The 19409-nt window shown below is 45.5% G+C and overlaps 1 protein-coding gene across 5 annotated transcripts in view; it reads right to left on the reverse strand.

The window, feature by feature from the left end:
* NTRK3 (neurotrophic receptor tyrosine kinase 3) overlaps window positions 1-19409 on the reverse strand; it is a 204160-nt gene that overhangs the window by 40609 nt on the left and 144142 nt on the right. The gene's annotated exons all lie outside the window — the stretch shown is intronic.

Consider the following 19409-nt stretch of genomic DNA (forward strand, 5'->3'; position numbering starts at 1 on the left):
AGGTACAGGAGGCCAGTGAAAATTGGTTTGCTCAGCTAACAGGTCATTCCTAAGGATTAAATCTGCCCAGACACCAGGCACCTAGAGGGGCAGGGAAGCGACTGTGGGATATCCACTGACTCTGTGCTGTTATTAAATGCCACAGGTTGCTGAGAGAACTTGCTCTCTTCTGAGGGAAACACTGAGGTACAGCAAACCTCTAAGCACCTTTCTGGCATCACAGCACCCTAGAACTCCTCAGCAATAAAAAAAAAGTTTTTTTAGTGCTTGGAATGAACTGTAGAAGCAGTTAGAGATGCATGGCCACCCACCACAGCATTTTCTGGAGGCACAGCACCCAAAACATCATCTCTGTAAACTGTCCTTCAGCAGAGCTTTCCATCACCCTAGCGATCTGTGGCAGCACAGAACACTCCCAGAGGTCATGGCAGGCTGGTGGAGAGCTGTGCACTCTTCTCCAGAGCTCAGTGAGCAAAAGCTGATGGATGAGAGGTCTCCTCAAGCAGAGGCATTATGTGGGACAGTGCCCTCTTTCTACTACAGTGGGATGTTCATAATCCTGAATCTGGACCACTTTTGAGCCTTTTGCATCTCCTCCTTGTGCCACAGGAGCTGTAAAGGCATGTGTCCCTTAGATTAGGTGCATTTCCCTTGGGACACTGCTGATGAAGGAGGTGGAAGTGTCTAACTCTGGGTTTCAGACTGGCTGCAGGGACACATCACAATTTGCCACCAGCTCCTGCCATCAGTTCCTGCTGCCCAGGCCCCGAGCAGGCACCTGTATCACCCTGAGAGGCCACGTGCCTGACAACAACACAGGTACCACTTAATGCATCAAAAAGCCAATGGAAGACAATCATCCTAATGGCTTTCATGCAATTAAGCTTTTTAATTAGGAGCTCAGAGGCAGGTTTATGGAGCTGCCATCTCTGGGCCCTTGGCTTGCTTGGGAAGACGGATGCTGAGAGACTGCACAAGCAATGGGCCTTGTAATGAAAGACACCTCTCTGGGAATTCTCATTGACCTTTCTTAATTGTTCAATAGGCTGAAAACTCTTTCTTACCGATATTAATAGTATTAGTAACATTAAGGCACAGGTTGGTAGGCACATCCAAAATGACTTTGGTTTTAAACCTGCAGTGGCAGCCAGCGAGAACAAATCACATGTGGACTTCTCCTTCTCCACCTGGTTTAGCTGAGTATTTAGTGAGTACCTTGAGAGATACAACTTGTTGAAATGTAAAGTGATGCACTTGGGTGAGGAAACTCCTAATATAAGAAAAGCTCGAATGACACCAATTTACCTCAGAGAGTAGAGGAAAAGGGGTTTATCCTCTTTGTCTTGGCAAGCATTTCTATAGCACTACATTACCTTGGTCTTCCTGTATTGACAAACCACTTATTTGCATTCTTGGTCTCACAAATAGCAGCAATCAAGAAAGATGTGAGGAATGATCTTATAGTAAGAGGAGCCCAAGGATATTTTTAAAAACTCAGAAATGTAGCAATTGCAATTGGATTGTCCCATTTGGTGTGAGATGAAGTTAAACAGGAAAGTGTCTCAGAAAAACCAGCAATACTGTTTAAGAATTTTTGCACTTCTGATGAGCAACACCATGAGAACTGAGGCAAACCTCTCTTTCTAAACTCTCCAGGGTCTTGCCCAAAATTTTCAGCTCCCAATTTTTCCTCCCAACAACATCTTAATAAATTAGCAGACATTTCTGAGAGCTGGCATCCAAACAGTGTAATTACATCTACATTATTAAAATAATATCCCATCTGTCTTCGAGACCAGATTTTACAGCTAGTTGTTAAGAGTCACCTGAGAAGTTTCAGGGAAAATTTATATGAAGAATTAAATGTGGTATTGTGGCAGACAAAGTTAAATTGAGGGAAAAGCAATCCTTTGCAGTGGTGGACTTCGGCAGCACTGTTGGATTTAAAGTTAACTTGGGTGGTTATAAAAATAAAAGGGTCATGAAGTTAAGTAGTTTGACAGCAACCGGACAATCTTAATGTAGAATCAAAAAAGTACATTTGCTGATCACAATTTCTCTCAACCTCAAATAGCCATAAATTTTGCTTCATAGTATTTTAGTCACAAATGGAATAATAAGTAAGCTATAATAAATGGCTTTTTCACATGCTAGAGGCCTAAAATAGTGAAGTTTAGATCAAATTCTTCCTTTCACGGCAAGATCAGCGCTATGATTAATTCTGACCCACCGTAAAATACAGGCTTTAACCATAAAGCAGTGACAAAGCCCCTCGGCACGGTGTGGCCAGCAGCGTTATTGCGCTCACCTTGCACCTCCGCGCCCGCCCGTCCCGGCTGTAACTCATGAGGAAGGCCAAATAGCCATGAAAGATGCTGTGCTGCAAGGGCACCTCAGAGGTTCATCTGCATAAATCTGTTTACCTCCTCCTGGAGGAAGCGGAGCCCTGTCTGATAAACAGCTGGTGTTTATTTGTTTTAGGCAGGCAGTGCTGTGTTAATCTGTCTCAGCTGTGTTGCAGTCAGCCCTGTAGACAAGGTGTATGCAAACTGCCTCTCCCTAAGTACCACTCTTTTTATTTTTTTCCTCCCCATGTACCATTAACTTATAAAAACAAGACAACAAGACAATTCATGAGAAGATCCTGTGCAGAAGCCACAGCAAGACCTGACAGGAAAATAAGGAGAATTGACAGCATGATGTGAACTCATTCAAAGCCATGCTGTACCTACAGGAAGGATGTGAGTGCCTGACACTGAAGTAATTCCACTTTACAATAAAACATCTTCCAATCTTTGTTTTGGGATCATTATGTTTCTTCATGACACAGAAGAAAAGTTGGGCAGATTCCCCACCTTTATTTTTGTCCATCAAGATTTAACACACAGAGAAGGTGTTTCAAACTTTTGCCTTCACTGTTGTTCTGAATAGACCCTTAATAACATCAGAAGGCACCTGACCTGCAGCTGGCTGGAAATGACCTTAACTCAATGATGGCACATGGGGGTAAGAGCATTAACAACAGTCTGGGACCCACTTTTACACATGGCCTCCAAAGCAGAAAGTTTCCTTTTCTCTGGAAGAGTCAAGGCAGAAGGGTAGCAGCTTTGGATCTGCAAAGGGATCTTTACCTAACCACCTCTGAACCTTTTGCAGGACAGCTGACTTGATCTGTGCTTAAAGTGAATTTTATCAGAAAAGTGGCTGTCTGAAAACAGAAATTTCTTCCTCCCCATCACCTGCTCCCATGTGTCCTTAGTCATGTCTGTTCCTCTCTTTGAGACAAACACCTTCTAGTTTGCTAAACTTGTGAACCCAACAGACCCATGGGATACTGGGCAAGAAGAGAGAATAGGATTAATTCTGCTTTTCTCATACATCAATCCACCATGTCCCAGTAGGTCACTTCTGCACTGGCCCTTGTGACACTGATTTTTCTGGAAAAATCAGATCTTTTCCACTTACATCACTGTTTCAATGCTTCTTCTCCCATCTTTTACTCTTATATTGCAGAGTCTCTTTATCTTAGGGCAAGGTCAAGGTAAAAAGACCCTGACTCAACCTCCAAATTCCAGGTAGAGCATATGGAGCTGGTAATAGACTGTGTGCAATGAAAATATCTTGTTTTGAATAACCACTTTTCAATCACATGAGCGGATATTCAGGAAGTTGTATGAGTACATTTCATGAATCTAATTTTCCAATTACTGTCTCATTTCTAAATCAGTCCCGGGCATCAGATGAAGAAGAGATAGGTTCAGTGACACTGCAAATTCTGCATTTCAAATTCCCATCACAACCAGTATCTTTAAAACCGTGGTTTGCTAATACTCTTGAAACCTGGATGCACATGATTGTGTTTGGACACAGATGACTACAGCGGGCAGAAGATGGACAAATCAGGCTGAGAACAGAGTAAACCATGAGCAGTGCCAGTACTTAAGTTAGGGCAAACTGCAGAACTACCAATGCTGGATCATTTACACCAGGTCAGTTCCAATTGTTAAATTAATTAATTTCAATTAATTCCTCACATCTTTCAACCCCCTCAAACAGCAAGCAGTCTGTCTTCTTGTATTTCTAGTGGGTTTCCTGACCCTGGACTATTAATTCACAAACAACCTGTAGCTTGCTGGTGGAATAGAACAAAATTACATTTTGACAAGACATTTTCCCTTTTGCTGTCCTCTTTATTGGAAGATTCCTTTTCAAGCCTAGAAAAGACCAATATAAATTTTCTATAAATTTTTATTCTCCCCCAACATGTGACCCTATTTTCCCTAAAGGTAGGTCCTTTCCTGCACCTCTCCATCACCAGCTCCTCCCTCCATTTGCTTTTTCACATCACAGCATTTCTTCTCTCTTTTTCTTCTTCTCTATTTTTTGCCCCTCTTACTGTCCAAGCCCTGTTTTAAAACTGACTTATTTTAGATCTGTTTCTAGGGTATCCTGATTTGGGTCTGATCCTAGGCTCTTTGTAGTTATGGTCTTGATTTTCATAAGCTTCTAAAACCTCATTTGCATTAACAGCGCTTTATAAATGATAACAACAATGACATTTTTCAGCAGTGGCTGAGTCATTTGCTGTAACAACTAATTTATGCCAAGGAATTGTGTCTTTTCTTTCTACATAAGTTGTCCACAAAAAGGTAGCAAAGTTCTCACTTAGTCAATGTGATTCATTCATTTCTTCCTCGACACTGCTGGAATAACTCTGGAGAATAAATGCTGCACAGCTCCGCCACAATTAAAATCACATAAACAAAGCTTACAATTTACACTGGAAATCTTGTCACCACGATGTGTAAGTGGCAAGCAGAGAGCCTTTCATGTCAGGCAGTCAATCACAGCCTGGATGGGAAGCAAACGTCTCGATGAGTTACCCGATGTACCCGATCAGAGCAGAGCACGTGCATTGGGCAGGACCATATCAAAAAGCTCTGCCACTGGAGGGCTGGCAAGGCATTCTCTCACAAATTTGTCTTACAGAGAGATAAGATAACAATAGGCAAGCTGCACAGAGCCACAGTTTCCCTCCTCACCCTGTGCAAATCCGTCAAAGTCAATGGAAGATATTGATTTCAATCATGGACTCCTGTGAAGTACACATAAACAAAGGGAGAATCAGTCCCACATCATTTTAAAAATGGAGACATAAACAGGCTGTTTCGTATCTCTGCCTGGACTCCAAGTAGGTAGCCCTTCACTTCTGGTGGCTTCTGTCCCAGCTTTGACATGAGCCACCTCTGGGAAAGGGCCCAGGTACACGTTCCAACAGCTTGGCATGGTGCCCAGACACTGATTCTTTGCCAAGTTCCTCTGTAAGGCACCCTTCAAGGACTTGGACTCAAAAAAGTCATGATTATAAGCACCAAGCAGTTCTGATACAAATCATAGTGATTTATGTAAAGCATATCTGAATCTTTGGGAACTTGGTGGAGCAACCACAGCCCTCAGCTCAGCAAACAATTGTACTCCTTCATAAAGACCTTTAGAGAAAGCTGGTTTATGTTTCTGCAGTTCTTTTAATTTTCTTTCCATCTGCTTCATTCCTTGGGAGCAGCACAAGGCATGAGTGCAGATCCCAGGTGGGAAGGAGGCTTTATTGCTCAGCTGACCCAGCAGACCCAGAGCTAATGCACTACATGCTGCTAAATGGACCTTGGTAAAAAATAACAGGCCTTGACGCATTTAGCTGGACATTCTTGGCTAAAAGAATTATCCAGTTATACCAATCTACACCAGGAGCTAAAGTTCAGTGCAATTGAGCTCAGGAAAACAGGAGAGGAGCAACCTCTGCATGCCAGATCTTTGCTGCTTTGGAAATACCTGACATCCACCATTTCCAAGCACGCCTCTGGCAATCAGGACATCACAAGCTCCACTGGCTCTTGCTGCTGCAATAGCAGATGGAGAGGAAGCCCTGACCCAAAGCACTGCTTTTCAGCTTCCAGCTGACCCCAGCTAGCCCTGATTTGAGGGAGAGATGCTGTAGAACAGCCCTCAAGCTCCTCAGAGGGGTGTGATTTGCAGGTAGTCCAGTGACTGGATTAGCACCCCCTGAGCTGCAGCACCAGCTCCAAAAGCAGCCACACAGAGACCACCGACAGCAACAGTACAGTGCTCTTGGAGCTGAAGGGAAATGGAAAGGGAGTGTGTATGTGTGTGTGTGTCTGTGTGTGTGTGTAAAAGAGATGATAGAAAAGCAGAGCACAGGCACCCCTTAAACCAACAACTCATCAGAGGCAACTCCAGAGCCCACCAGGCTCCCTCACCAAAACACCCTGACAAGCACCTGGAAGCAGGTGTGACATACTTACAAAGTTTAAACCCAAACCAAAGCAAATTCTCATTTACTTTGTGAAGAAAAAATCTGAAAAATAGTAAAGTTAGAATGCACTTGGCGTCATTCCACTTTTTCAGCAAATCCTATTAAACAAATCACTTTTTAAGCAAAACCTTCTCTCTCACCTTAAACTACCTGACATTCCTATAAAAACAAAGCATAACTTCAAGCCCTTCTCATCCATTTCAGTCCCATAAATCTGGGTACAAACAACTCAGCAATTATTTTATGAAGAGAGCAAAGTGTCCCACAGCTACTGGGTGCTGAGCATGCTCTGCCAGGAAGCACAACACTGCATAGTCCTGCAGAACCAACAGTTATCCTGGGGAGATCTAAACAAAAGGAGGTAAAGCAAGAGGAAAGATCCTGGGCGTGATGCCCGCAGCCTGACAATGACCACAGCAGCAAAAGAAAGAACCCTTCAGCACATCCATGCCTTGCACAGCAGTGGGCTCTTGCCTTTGAGTCAGAATCCACCTCCTCCTCTTCCTGCAGATTTATGACTTTCTGGAATTACTCAAGCAGGAGTTCATATCAGCCTTGATCCAACAAGGTAAATTTCTTCACCTGAGCTGTTGTCAAAGGTTAAAATGTCCTTTAGTATGGAGACTTTGAAGACTTTACCAAAAGAAACTGAATGCTCCCAAGGCTCCCTGTGGCTGTCAGGGTTGGAGTTAGGCAGCAGGCAGCTGTAAACAGGTTCCCAGTTGTGCCCCAATCTCGAGTTGTGCTCCAGTCTCTGCCTCTGCTTATTCTACATGTCAAGATCCTCTCAGGTTGAGACAGTCACTCTGGTCCCCATTGCTCCTGTCACCTCTACAAAGCCTGGGGACAGGTCCACCCTGTCCTTGCCAATGTCTCTGCATGCACCAGCTCCTCCTCAGCTGGCTCCCAGGGGAACCCAAACACTGCTGATGGAACCAAAACCCTACTGACATTCCAGGCAAAAAGACTTAAAAACCATCCAATGATTCCCAACATCGTCTGCACCTTCTCAATTTCTGGCTGACACTAGGCTGGAAGGATAAACTGCTTTTTCAGCTTCAGCAGCTTCTGCCTCCTCAGACATCCAGCACCAACTTCTCATCCTGAGGGGACACCTAGGCTCTGCCCTTTGCACACGAGGGTCAGCAGATAGCTGGCATCTTCTGAGGATGAAGGTTATCAAGACATGGGTGGAGAGGGGAAAGGAGAGGGCTGCAGAGGGCTTTGCACTGGCTGAAATGCCCAAGAGCCCCATGACAACATATGACAAAAGGGATCTTACACAAAGCGTTGTCCTCACTGATACACTCCAGCAGCCCTTGGAAACAGAGTCCGGGGTTCTTGGCAGGGTGGGAGGAAAAGGGAAAGAGAGAGGAGAAGGGAATCTTTCTGGTGAACATGTTTTCTTTCCACCAGCCAGGCCCCTAGGTCCCCTGCTGCCAAAGCACTCAGAATAAAGCATTAATTCAATACCACACATTTAATTACACATTATTTGAAAGTGAATTTATTTAACAGAGGAAAATAGTCTTCAGAGAGCATCTGCCTCCTTCAGACTCGTGCGTCTGCAGGGAGGGGGGGCTTGGAGAAGAGATAGGAGGCATAATGGTTTGTTTTACATCAGCAGCTATTGCTGTTCTGTTCATCCCTTCAAAAGAGGAGATTTTAAGGAGATAGAGTTGTGTTTTGCAGCAACTTACCAGCTGATTTGATTTTCCAGCTAGTTTTCACTTGATTGGAAAATGCTGCTGCAGACAGATACCACTTGTCTTTCTGTTTTACTATTTTCCAAGGGGAAGGAAGGATTACTGGTGGAGGGTTGGAGGGGGATCGGCTGCTCCTCGAGGGACCACGTGATAGTCAGATTTCAGGCTTAAGGCTTTAACAACACTAATCAGACACTTAACAGCATCCTATTGCCGAGATGGATAATCAGGAGAAAGCGGGAAGTGACCGGGTCTCAGCAGCAGCCTGGCAGCTTGGAGAACATCTCCCAGCAGGAGCACAGAGCTTGCCTTCCACTCCCAGGGGCTCAGGGCTATGGGCTGCCCCAGCCTGGGAGCTGATTCATGGCCCTGCGTGTTACAGGAGGGCTGGGAGCCGGGCAGAACCTGCTTTCAGCAGCGCTGAGCCTCACGTCCCCCCAGCCAGTGCTCCAGTGCAGGGATGGCAGCAGGCTGCAGGGGCTGGTGCAGGCTGCAGGCTCCCTCCATGGCTGAGCTGCTGCAGCCGGGAATGAGCTCCTGGCTCCTTTGAAGGAAGGAGTTTGCTTGCAGTGAACTCAGCCCAAACTTTGGCCTTTGCTGTCCCCTGGCACCCCCACAGTGTCCCAGCAGCCAGATGTCACACACAGCTGGATTAACTGGTGCCACATGAGCCTTTCTCCCAGCCTTCATCCCTGCACTGGCTCTTCCTCACGCTCCTTAATTTGGGAGCAGCACTGAAAATCTCCCTCATCTTAGCAACGGCCCTGATTAGACAGCATTCCCCTTCACCCCAAGAAGACACAAAAGTGTGCCAGGCACCACCACTGCTCCCTCCAAAAGGTTCCAGCAGAGCTCAGCCCAGCCTGTACTGACCCCCACAGCAGGATGTGTCTCTGGCAGACATCCCATGGTCAATCACTGCCCTTTTTGGCCTCAGCAGCCAGATCTTGCTGGTGTCACTCCCAGCAAGTGCTGGTGCTGGTGTCAGCACCAGCCTCAGTGCACACCCCTGCAGATGTTGCAGCATAGGGTTCAGGTCACAGTGTTAAGCTTTTCCTTGTAATTTTGAGTATTTAGGGGGTTTTGATGCATTGTTTCAGTGTTGTTCAGTTGCTGCCCTGATTCACAGTTTGAAGGATCTCGCCCGCACCATAATTGCTAAAAAATTACAGATAGATTGAATATGTTCTGGAAAATATGTGACAATTAGAAGGCTGGCACTAAAGAGAGAGGTATGGTTTGGAAGTGGTTCAGACTAAAATTGTGATCCCCATTGCAAAGTCCGGAACAAGAACTGACCCCAAAGTTGGGTGCAAAGTGAAGAAGTATTTTTAAACAAAGTGCAGTTTCCTCCAGATGTGGAAGTGCATAAAGACTTCCAGAAAAATCTGTTGTGACAGAATTCCTGGACCATCTCAAAGCAGAGAACTTGGCAAGAGGGCCTTGTGTTCTGCATTTTCCAGCTAGAGCTCCAGGCAGGTTGGAAGTGCTTCTGATTGCTGCCGTCCTCACCATCATCACAAAGAAAAAAGGAAAAGGACAATTTTGAAAGAAATGTAGCTTTTTTTTTTTTTTTTTTTTTTTTGCATCTGTAAACTTCAGTTAGTAATGTCATTTCTTGCCCCATACCCAGTCATTTTCCCACCAACAACTTGGTGGCCATTAAACGAGTGGCTAATGCTGCCAAACCCATGGAACAAGAGAATTACAGAAGTGAGGCCATATGGAGCAAAAACACGAGGTGTTGAAAGACAGATCTCAGGCCCAAGTTATGATTTTGTTAGAAAGTCTCTCTCCAGTTTGCCCAATTTCCATCTCTCTCCTTCCTTCCAGCCTCCTCCAACTCCCTTTCTCTCAGGACCGACACAGGAGGTGTTCTCATGTCTGTGGCTTGATGAGGTGTTCCCTCAGATTCCCGTTTTCCTAACACCCCAAATGGACCTTGCTCTGTCTTGGTTTCTGCCTGAGGTTTCCTAGGATTTCTCCCTGCTTGTTCTGTCTGCACATCCCTTTTTCCATCTCCAACTCCTCCTGCAGAAGGAAACCCCTGAAGGAGGAGTAATGTGAGACAGCTCTGCCTGCTAGGCTCTAAAATTACTGTGGTTTGGGTGATTTAGGCTATTGTTAAGAGGCAGCAAATTATGCAGAGAGGGATAAAGAGGAGGAGGATCATACAAAGAAATTACTAATCTGATGGGGAGAGCAGCTGGTCCTCATTTAACCCTCCAGGTCTGTGCATGATTGTGCTCCTTTGGCCTGTGCCTGAGTCACAAATAGGAATGAATTTAGTGCTGGTGCTCCTGTGAGGCTGCACACCAAGAGAAATCCACTTTTCCTCCAAGGTTCCCCTTGCTGTAGAAATAAAAAAACGAAAAAAAGAGGGGGGTAACGGCAGAGCAGCTCTAGATGAGAGAAAGGAGCCCAGCAGCACCCTGGGTCCATCCTGCAGAAGAGGATCCCTAAAGGCAGCAACTCAGCCGTGCATCGACTCCAAAGCTGTTCCACGGGGGGATCCAACTTGTTTCCCACTGGCTGTGCAGAGGCTCTGTCCAGCCAGCACCACCTTCCCCTCCTTGGCAGAAACTGCTCTTTGAGCAGTGAGAGGTGAGCCAGAAATAGGTCTCGTGGCTTAGGCTCTGAGAATCCCTCATCACCAGGAGGTCAGCAGTGTTCAAGGAACCACATGCACTTGTTAGAGCATCCTTCCCTGATGGCACTGCTTTACTCCTGCCCTTGTTGTGGTTATAAAGGGGAATCCATCTTGGGTTATTGTCTCTGGCACTCCCAGCACAGGGAGAACACAGGGTGATAAAACAATATATATTTGTCCATTTTTCTGTCTGTCATCCTTCTGCAATGTCTCACACCATTATGAACCAGATGGTTGGGGTGAATTTTCACAAAATCCAGCAGAAATTTCATTGCAAGAGGGGAAAAAAAGAATCCTGCAGTCTTCTCCTGTGGCCAGCACCAGAGGAAATATACCCAGTTAATTTTTCTTAAAGGCCCTGGTGAGACTCAAGCAAACATTCTGCAGTGCTGGTACGCCTCAGAAGACATGATTAATTGCAGATGGTGAAAAGGTGCATGTTCAGCTTTAACTGAATGCTGTTTGAGGACTGGATGATAGTTAAGTTTGTATTCAAGGCAACCTATGAAGATCTTCAGCTACAAAATCAAGATATTATATATATATATATATATATACACACTTTTTATATATCTCATATATGGCTTAACATCTTAAATTTAAATGTGTTAGGAAGTTTTACAGCAAGAACATACTGCTAGTGGAAAGGACCAAAATCAGCAAAGTTTCTGGGGAAAGTGGGAAAGAGTAATACTGTTTTCCAATTACCTGAGGATGCAGAGGCATAAAAAGAACCTCCCAAAGCTGGCAACAGCAATTTGTAGATGAATATATGTGGGTGATGCTGCAGAGCACTGAGTGGGGTATAATGGTGGAAAGATCTTCAATACCTTTAGTTGTTTCTCCTCTCTAGCCTAGGACAGGTCTCATTTAATTCAAAAATACCTTGAACAAGACTATATATGTTGCATTCCTGAACTGCTTTACCAGCATCAGATATTGGGGTGGTAACATGGCAAAATGAGAGGCCACTAATCCAATCTGTCAATCTCCCTACAAATCCTGTCTCCTTATTGCAATCTGAGCTTGGAAAGTGACCCCAAATTCAGCTTGTGTTGAAAAGGTCACCTTGAAGTCTTTTCTTTATCAATCAGAGTTTAAAGCAAGTCTCTTAACCTTTTCCCAGGGCAGAGATTTTTTAAGCAGGTAGTGGGAAAACCTACCCAGATCAATATCTGAGTGCATATGAGCACCCAGAGTTCAAAACTTCACTCAGACTTCTTGCATTTACACAGCCAGGCTGCAATTATCCTGCAAACAGAGCTCACATCAAGTCATCTGAGGTCTCCAAACTAGAAACTGGAATTGTAGAGAGAGAAGAAAAAAATAAAAAAGGAATGAAGGAATGAATAATTACAGAGCTGTTAAAAATCACATCTTCATTTCTGGAAGGAGTTCAACGAACAAAAAATTCCTATGCTGCCCAGTTTGCTTCATTTATCCTTTCTTAATGGATAGTGCTGTTTCCCTGTGGAGTAAATTGCAGTGTCTCTCTCTGCTTCTCTTCTCTCTCTAAGGATTCCTCTCTCAAACACGCCCCAAATCAGGAGAGGCTCTGGGTGTGTTTGGGACCTTGAGCACAGTCAGTGCTGGTGAAAAATCGCTCAGTCCATGATGCTACAGCAGGAAGGACTCTGGTTCCTGCCTTCAGCATTTTCTTCCAGATCATTAGCAGACATCAAGAAAAACACAGGTGATTAACAGTGACTTCCAGAACACATCACTTTCTACCTCTTTCCAATTGGAAACACTTTTAGCAACTACTCTTTTCTGTCTCTTGCTCTTAGGGCAGATTTCTACACGGGTTCTTTGTTTTGTCGATGCATTTGTCAATGTTTCCACCCCTAGTCATTTATTTCAGATGCTGGTCCTTGTCACATGCTTGTGGAACATCTCAGTGTACTATATCCTCTGAATTTCCCTCAAATATAGTGGCAGTGGGCTCAGAAAATGCCAACAGATTGGTTGAGTGTGACCCACTCCTTCAAGTCACTTTCTTCACAGAGCGTTGCTTTTCAGGTGTTCTCCCACAACATCCTTTAAAGTTTAACAAGATTCCCAAGAATTTCCCAGAGCAAACACCAAACTCACTGGTCTGTCTCTTGTCCCCATTATGTCCACCACTTTCCAACTCTCATTCATCTGCCCAATTTTAAACAGGCTAATTAAAATGTCAGCAAAGAGCTTGGCAAGTTGTGTGCCAAGGATGTGCTCTCCATCTGTAGAGGATGCTCACCTGGTCCCATGCCCCTGAACACCTGGTCACTCATGTGAACTCTTCGTCCTCCATAAAGTTAGATGCAATTTTGGCAGATGAAAAATATTTAATAATCCTTCTCTCCTCTTATCACTGATTTAGTGATAAGTGCTATCAGTCTAAGTTTTCCATATATCACTCTCAAGATAAACACTTTCTCCTCCATGTCCTCTATACCAGATCCCTGTTTTCAGGGATCCTCAAAACTCCAAACCTCTCCTGGATGTGAGGCCAGTTTTGTTGTCTCTGAGGTACTCGTGTGCAAAAGGACTTTCCTGCTTGAAATAGACCCTCAGCATCTGTATGGCTGCTGCTTTCCATCCCTTTGTTTTCTCCTGGATTCTGCTTCTTCCCCTCTCCTTTCACTGTGATACTTCAGCAGTGCCCCATTATGGTCTCAGTCTCTTGCTTAGCTAGCCTGGTGTACGTCAGTCCCATATCCTGCCTTTTATTATCTTTATTTTTACTAGAGTGAAGCCTTCCCAACTGTGTCTGAAAGACCTGCATTAAAGCCCAGTCACCTTTCTTCCACTCATTTTGCATTCCCTGTAAGCCAGCTCTCTGAAAAGCCACTGGTTTTTTGTGGCTGCCCTTTCTGCAGACCCTCCTCAGCACTTCAGCTCCACAGGGAATATAATCACTTCCATTTCAAGTGTATTTATTACAGTTGCTCAATTTTCTTTAATCTGTCATTTCTCCTTCTCCTCCCCCCACGACTGCTTTCTTTTCATGGAGCTGTGAGTGCACAGAGGAGGCTTTTACCTCTGACCCTCGCTGCCTGCTCCAGCCCATCCCTGCGCTGGCTCACGCTGTGTGCCTGGTGCACGGATTATTGCTCATTACCGTGTGGCTTAATGAATATGCTGTGCCCTTTGCAAACAAATGCATGTGTCACAGACACTGCTCCCACTGCTGACCCCTTGGGACTAATTGAGGCAGAGAAGACAACACTTTCAGGCACAAATTGCCTGTATCATCAGCACTGAGAAGGAAAGAGACAGAGAAACTCTCCAAGGCCTTTCTGAGAGAAGGAAACCTTAACAACAGAGTGCCCATGTCTGCCTGAGTCTTGTAAAACAACATATTTCTGGGCAGGGAGAACAATGTTTTTATGTAGGGGATGCATGTCCCTCCAGTGACAAGGCTGAGTGCAAAACCACAAGCATCCCTTCAGAGCTGGAGCTGTAAGAGCCAGAGAAGCCCCAGCTGACATGAAAACCATCCACATGCCTCCCCGTATGTAAAGCTGTGTGAGCACACACCTCCCGGGGTTTAATTGGTGTATTAATGTATTAAAGCACAGACACAAACAAACAGGGACTGCCTTCATAAGCTACAAAATCCTTGAGTACATTGTAATTAGCTGGGCTTGTTAAACCACTTAATAAGCAATAGATAGCATGTGCCTGATGTCCCTGCGTCTTGGCTCAGAGGGAAAGACAAGCAGTTGCTTAAATATGAAATGTGCTCAGTTCTTAGATGAATCCCAAGAACTGTTCCCCTGACATAGGGAACTTCTGCTCAGGACAGACACACCTGAGACCAACACCAGGGTCACTTAATACAGTCCCCATTCCTCCCCTTGTGTCCTGTTCCCACCAGACAGCTCCCAGGTTCTGCCAAGGAAAGGTGGGAAGGGCTGGCATTGAGAAACAGCAAGTCATCACCGGGATTCAGGCTGTGGTCACCCTTTTCCCACTCCCTGAGGAGTCCCAGGAAAGGGAAGAAATCAGCAGGGACACAGCCAAACCAGGCAAGACAACTGTAGAGTTACCCAGCTCTCCTGAATGCAAATGGGCAGTCAGAGCTTTAAATTTATCCCAGATTCCAGCTTACTCCCACAGCGCTAGCACCCGTCCATGTGCCCCTGTGCAGTCCAGCTGGCTATCCAGCTCCAAATTTAACTTTTCCCAGCACATCACCACGCACAACTGCAGCTTTCCGAGAGCGGGCAGAGAAGCTCCCTTAAACACCGCCTCCACCCAAGTCCACCACAGGGATTTGCAGCTCTACAGCTATTCCTAGATCCCAACTGGATTCTTCTTTTCATCTTTGTTCTGCCTCCTATTCTAGTGCTGAACCCCAGGCCTGCTGCCTTGGAGCTTCCTCCAAATGCTGCATTCATCCATTTTTAAAGGTGACCTTCCAACTTTAAAGGAAGTTAGAAAGCCTCACTGTCTTCATTTGCCCTCTCCTTCTTTTCAACCTGCTCTTTATTATGAATTAAAAAGGGGCCTGAAAGGTTTTCTCTATTAAAAAATAAAAGCTTTAGAAAGAGCACATGTTTCCAAATCATTTCTCTCCCGGTTTTTGCAGCAGATGTCTTGCATGTCACGGTGTTTGCTTGCTGCAAACTATCAGCTGCCAGCCCTGACACTCTGACTCGGACACTTACCTGACCTTGTGGGGTGTCTGTCACCCCACCAATGGTCACTCTCTCCCCATTTCTGTCACTGCTGTTTGGCAAAGCAGTGCCCTAAAAAGTTCTGGGTGAAAAATAACTTTTGAGTGAGCAGAGTTAAAAGTGGGGTTATTTTTAACTTGGACAATACCAGATGCCCAGGCTAGACTGTGGCCTCATAAGCTCTTGTGCTGGCACAAATGAAGGGCAGCAAATAAATGAAGTCCTCTTTATTTCACCTTACTGCCAAAAGTGCATTTTACAAGCCCTGGGGCCATATAGCAATGGAAAGGAAAGGTGTCTCCAGCCCTGAGCAATAAGATTACTCTTGCTAATAAATTGGTGACAGTAATTAAAAAGGAAATAGCAAAGCAACATAAGAGCTTCCAGCTGCTGCGGTACAACATTTTGCCATTTAATCAGGACAAGCAGAACATGAATTTTTACTGTAATACAACTGATATAGGAAAGAAAACCATGATCTTATAAAGTGAAAACTCAACTTCCAGGCCTTCTCTTAGATTACAGAATCAATCAAACAACAACAGCAAAGCACAAAGAAAATAAACCAAACAACCAGTCCCTCTTCCTCCCTTTCCACTCTTTTGGCTGTGAGTTCTGCTCCTATCCAGACAGGTTGTGTTGGCTATTTCCTTTTGCCAAGAGGTCAGGACACCACAAATCACCACCATACAGCCACACACTCTGAATTTAATCATCAGCATTTGCCTCCATCCAAGAAACCAGAGACATGTTCTGAGCTAAGGACATCTGCCTGCCAGGCACGAGGCTCACACCCACAAACTCATTTCATGCTGACCACCGAGTGACCACAAGTGAGCAGGAGCCCTTATTCACAGCTGGCTTGTGCCACACCAAGCCTGGAAGTGTTTGGCTCAGTCAGAAAACACCCAGCCTCTCTTCCCAAACCATTCAATAACCCCTACCTGACACTCTGCCAGACTAAGTGTTAATCCTTAAACCCTGCTTCATCCCATATTATCCCTAGGACTCTTTCATTCTCCTTCCAAGTCAACATGTCTATGCTTTCCCTGACAGCCCCACTGTGCTCTCACATACACTTTAGCTCTTCAAAAGCCAACCATCAAGCTGCACAACAAGGGAAGCAGATGATTATGCTCTTCTACAATTATCTACAGAAAGTAGGTGAGTAGTTCAGATTTTTAGGAGAAAAAGAGGGCTTCCCAAAGCAAAGGCAAGATTTCAAGGAGGTACTGCCAGGTCAAGTTTGAGTACAATACATAATGGAAGGCTCCTTGCCTCGCCTCACAGACTCAGCCTTTCCTTGGCTCTGATGCTCAGTTTTATCTTTGGGCAATGAATGATTCATGAAGTTTTAAAATATATATAATCTATATCTCCTAGAACAAAGAGTCTTTTTTTCTGGGGGTTTAAGGGAGCAGGGAGCAGCATGTGTGCTGACTGCGCTTGGGCTTGGATGTCCTTTGGGAAAGGACCCTTGTGGCTTCCTGCTTCTTCCCAAACCCAAGCAGCTGTTCTGAGCTTAAAGCTGAGCTCTGTGAGAGACCCCAGCTCAGTCTCTACAACACGGGGATGTGCTGCTGAGGGTCTCCAGAGCTGCTGTCTGGAATCACACCCAGCTCAGAGCCAGGCTATTCTCATCCAGCACTGGCAGTCCCAGTGTATGGACACCGTCAGAGGACTTAAATCATTTATACAGAACTGCAGGTGGGGAAGCTGCAGCAAAAACCTCCATGTCACAGCCTAATCCCCTCAAGGCTTTGCCATCCCAACCTCCAGTCCTCTGCCTTGGGCTTTGGATTTAATTTAATGAATGTGTTTCTTTCCTTGGAAATCCAACACCACCTTTCCATCATGAATATTTGATTCCTACTGCACATACAAACACAAACATACACACCCCCTGCATTGTGATCAGCAAACATCTACTTACTTCTCCAAGACAAGGACACCACTTTGGACAACTCCAAGGATGTTATGCCAAAGGCATTTCCTCTGCAACTGAAGAGATGACCATCCTCTGGTTTCTTGTTCGGGAACCTAAGCATGGGGCTGGGTGAGATCTGGTGAAAGCTCCAGCCCTGGGGACCTGTTCTTACTCAGAAGGGAGCACGGGGAAATGAGAGGTGGAGAGGTTTCAGAGAGGGAGGGCTGGAGTCCTCAGTGGCTCATGTCCAGCAAGCTGTGGGATGCCTCCCTCCCTGTGCTGACACACCAAGAGCCCAGCTGGATGACAGACAGCAGCACAGTGCTATAAACTAAGGACACACATATGCCCCACAGGGTTGAGCCAGCCCTTCAAGGCATCACCCAAATAGATTCCTGTGCAGCCCTTTGATTTCAGTGGCCCTTTCGGATCAAAGAGCCAGATTTCGGTCCGTGCTGTATCTACAGCTCATGATCACCACATTTTCTTACTCTTTGAGTCTTAGATGTCTTCCCCAGAAGGGACAGTCCTTACTTATTTGGGTGTACGTGGCAATATCTTTTATACTCAAGAGTCTTCTTTGTTTTGTAAGGATGACTCTGTCTTTTTGGTGAGAGATATTCATCTTCTTTGTGAGACTGCTATTGATATCATTCTGCCTTTTTATTTTTTTCTTTTTTTTTTTTTGAGGTTCATGCCAGCACCACTGAATCCAGATTAGGAAATCTGGCAAAACATGAGATGCTTCACACATTACAGCCATGCTGAGAAGCTTAAGGACCTACAGCGAATGTTACCCAACTCCCAAGATTTCACTGTGAGGTTAACAGGATTAAACTGAGCTCAGTCTAGTTTTAGGATGATACTTTCATCCAAGATACACTGTCAGGGATTTTGTTACCTTCTTCTGAAGCCATGGCTGTAAGACCTTCTGTTGGGATTGAGTGGCAAGCATGTCATATGGCTGCAAAAAACACTTTCTCTCTGTGTTGGATGTGCTGCTGGCCCCAGGCAGGAGGGTTAAGGCATGCCACAGCCTTTCTTTGCTGATTGCTAATGAAAATGAGAGACTGGCACTATCATCAAGTGGCCACCCTTGCAGTTCTGTGCTCTCAAGTTTTCTAAAGGAGCCAACAGCAATGCCAAACACCTCCCACAGCTCTGCCATACCTGCTGGCATTCCGGCTGCGTCCTCCGTCGCCACACCTGACCCAGGTGGTCAAACAGGGACAGCCGTGGGTGTTAACCTCGGTCTCCAGCAGCACTTGGCTCTTCTGGTTTTCCACTCCCACACAGTGCCAGACCCGCAGCATTTCCAGCCAGAAAAGCCCCTGCTTTCTCCTGAGCAGGGACTGACAGTTTCCCACTGATACTGTCTAATGCCGTCAGTTATCATTGATGCCCTTAGAGCAGATCCATCAAAATAATTCCTGCTAGAGGTCTGAATCCAGCACATCACACACAATAGCTCCCTAGAAGGAAAAAAATGACACTTACCTGTCTTTAAGTGAGGCCCTTCTAAGTCACCTGCACCGTCTGTGTGTGGTGAGATGTGGTGGCTTTGGGGGACTCGTACCTCTGGAGTTGCTCCAGCAGTGCTGAGCACGTGACTGGAATTTAAACACTTGAACTTCCAAACCCTCTGGGACCACCAGATAAACAAACGTGTCCGGGAAGCACAAAGCAAACCTGCAGCCACCTTCAGAAGCCTACACAGGGCTGGACCAGGCACTCTCAAGGAAGAAGTGACCATGCACAGCTGCTCCTATCATCCCTACATATTGCCTGACACTGATACAGCAAACCCAAAATTCTCTGTCAACACAGAATATCTCTAAAACTGCCAGGCAACAAGGCCTCATGAGGAAACCTGGGCAGAGGTATGACCCTTCAGCCTGGCAAGACGAGCTCACATCAGTGATGTTTGAAATGTGCATCAGCATGATGTCACCGTGCGTGCCTGACAGCAGCACCAGGGGCTGAATCCTGGCAGGACCAGGCCTTGGATACATCGGCTTGCAAGGCCAGGAGCTCCATCTCTCTTGTATCAGATGTTGCAATATACTCCACCACCTCACCAGCCTAGTCCACGGACTGCAAGCATCCCTGCCTCTCCCAATTATCTTAATAAACA

Source organism: Pseudopodoces humilis, chromosome 16 (genome assembly GCF_049639895.1).
Source record: "Pseudopodoces humilis isolate 2021_Gansu_Grassland_sample_001 chromosome 16, ASM4963989v1, whole genome shotgun sequence".
In the NCBI taxonomy this organism is placed as follows: domain Eukaryota; kingdom Metazoa; phylum Chordata; class Aves; order Passeriformes; family Paridae; genus Pseudopodoces; species Pseudopodoces humilis.